Source organism: Eurosta solidaginis, chromosome X, assembly GCF_040869045.1.
Source record: "Eurosta solidaginis isolate ZX-2024a chromosome X, ASM4086904v1, whole genome shotgun sequence".
Classification (NCBI taxonomy): domain Eukaryota; kingdom Metazoa; phylum Arthropoda; class Insecta; order Diptera; family Tephritidae; genus Eurosta; species Eurosta solidaginis.
The window spans coordinates 178,369,199-178,372,465 of record NC_090324.1 but is presented as its reverse complement, the minus strand read 5'-3'; positions in this window follow the sequence as shown (position 1 = coordinate 178,372,465).

Sequence of the window (3,267 nt, the reverse complement as noted above, 5' to 3'; positions counted from 1 at the left end):
TATCGTACAAACAAATTCTCGAGTCAGGCCTGGTCCACTTTTATGGCGATATCCTTAAATGGCGTCCATCTATAGATCTATGGCCCACTTCCTCTTAAAATACTCTTTAATACCTTCCATTTGATACACATGTCATACAAACACATTCCAGGGTTAAAAATTTCAAAATGGGCGTGGCTCCGCCCTTTTTCATTTAATTTGTCTAGGATACTTTTAATGCCATAAGTCGAACAAAAATTTACCAATCCTTGTCAAATTTGGTAGAGGCTTAGATTCTAGGACTATAACTGTTTTCTGTGAAAAAGGGCGAAATCGGTTGAAGCCACGCCCAGTTTTTATACACAGTCGACCGTCTGTCCTTCCGCTCGGCCGTTAGCACGATAACTTGAGCAAAAATCGATATATCTTTACTAAACTCAGTTAACGTACTTATCTGAACTCACTTTGTATTGGTGTAAACAATGGCCGAAATCCGCCTATGACCACGCCCACTTTTTCGATATCGAAAATTACGAAAAATGAAAAAATGCCATAATTATATACCAAACACGAAATGGTATTGGTCTATTGACGCAAAGTATAAATTTAGAAAAAAACTTGGTAAAATGGGTGTGACACCTACCATATTAAGTAAAAGAAAATGAAAAAGTTTTGCAGGGCGAAATCAAAACCCTTGGAATCTTGGAAGGAATATTGTTCGTGGTATTACATAAATAAATAAATTAGCTGTACCCGACAGATGATGTTCTGGATCACCCTGATACATACTTTGGTCGATATCTCGAAAACGCCTTCACATATACATATATACATATACATATATACATATACACATATCTCGAAAAGGCGTCCACATATAGAACTAAGGCCCACTCCTTTTTAAAATACTCATTAACACCTTTCATTTGATACCCATATCGTACAAACAAATTCTAGAGTCACCCCTGGTCCACGTTTATGGCGATATCTCGAAAAGGCATCCACCTATAGAACTAAGGCCCACTCCATTTTAAAATACTCATTAACACCTTTTATTCGATACCCATATCGTACAAAAAAATTCTAGAGTCGCCCCTGGTCCACCTTTATGGCGATATTTCGAAAAGGCGCCCACCTATAGAGCTAAGGCCCACTCCCTTTTATAATACTCATTAACACCTTTCATTTGATACCCATATAGTACAAACAAATTCTAGAGTCACCCTGGTCCACGTTTATGGCGATATCTCGAAAAGGCGTCCACACATAGAACTAAGGCCCACTCCTTTTTAAAATACTCATTAACACCTTTCATTTGATACCCATATCGTACAAACAAATTCCAGAGTCACCCCTGGTCCACGTTTATGGCGATATCTCGAAAAGGCGTCCACCTATAGAACTAAGGCCCACGCCCTTTTAAAATACTCATTAACACCCTTCATTTGATACCCATATTGTACAAACGCATTCTAGAGTCACCCCTGGTCCACTTTTATAACGATATTCCGAAAAGGCGTCCACCTATAGAACTAAGGCCCACGCCCTTTTAAAATACTCATTAACACCTTTCATTTGATACCCATATAGTACAAAGAAATTCTAGAGTCACCCCTGGTCCACGTTTATGGCGATATCTCGAAAAGGCGTCCACATATACAACTATGGCCCACTCCTTTTTAAAATACTCATTAACACCGTTCATTTGATACCCATATCGTACAAACAAATTCTAGAATCACCCCTGGTCCCCGTTTATGGCGATATCTCGAAAAGGCATCCACCTATAGAACTAAGGCCCACTCCCTTTTAAAATACTCATTAACACCTTTTATTTGATACCAATATCGTACAAACAAATTCTAGAGTCGCCCCTGGTCCACCTTTATGGCGATATTTGGAAAAGGCGTCCACCTATAGAACTAAGGCCCACTTCCTTTTACAATACTCATTAACACCTTTCATTTGATACCCATATAGTACAAACAAATTCTAGAGTCACCCTGGTCCACGTTTATGGCGATATCTCGAAAAGGCGTCCACACATAGAACTAAGGCCCACTCCTTTTTAAAATACTCATTAACACCTTTCATTTGATACCCATATCGTACAAACAAATTCCAGAGTCACCCCTGGTCCACGTTTATGGCGATATCTCGAAAAGGCGTCCACCTATAGAACTAAGGCCCACGCCCTTTTAAAATACTCATTAACACCCTTCATTTGATACCCATATTGTACAAACGCATTCTAGAGTCACCCCTGGTCCACTTTTATAACGATATTCCGAAAAGGCGTCCACCTATAGAACTAAGGCCCACGCCCTTTTAAAATACTCATTAACACCTTTCATTTGATACCCATATAGTACAAACAAATTCAAGAGTCACCCTGGTCCACGTTTATGGAGATATCTCGAAAAGGCGTCCACACATAGAACTAAGGCCCACTCCTTTTTAAAATACTCATTAGCACCTTTCATTTGATACCCATATCGTACAAACAAATTCTAGAGTCACCCCTGGTCCACCTTTATGGCGATATCTCGAAAAGGCGTCCACCTATAGAACTAAGGCCCACGCCCTTTTAAAATACTCATTAACACCTTTCATTTGATACCCATATTGTACAAACGCATTCTAGAGTCACCCCTGGTCCACTTTTATAACGATATTCCGAAAAGGCGTCCACCTATAGAACTAAGGCCCACGCCCTTTTAAAATACTCATTAACACCTTTCATTTGATACCCGTATTGTACAAACGCATTATAGAGTCAACCCTGGTCCACTTTTATAACGATATTCCGAAAAGGCGTCCACCTATAGAACTAAGGCCCACTCCCTTTCAAAATACTCATTAACACCTTTCATTTGATACCCATATAGTACTAACAAATTCTAGAGTCACCCCTGGTCCACCTTTATGGCAATATCTCGAAAAGGCGTTCACATATAGAACTAAGGCCCACGCCCTCTTAAAGTACTCATTAACACCTTTCAGTTGATACTCATATCGTACAAACAAATTCTAGAGTCACCCCTGGTCCATCTTTATGGCGATATCTCGAAACGGCGTCCATCTATAGAACTTAGGCCCATGCCCTTTTAAAATACTCATTAATACCTTTCATTTGATACCCATATCGTACAAACAAATTCTAGAGTCAGGCCTGGTCCACCTTTATGGCGATATCCCTAAATGGCGTCCATCTATAGAACTATGGCCCACTTCCTCTTAAAATACTTTTTAATACCTTCCATTTGATACACATGTCATACAAACACA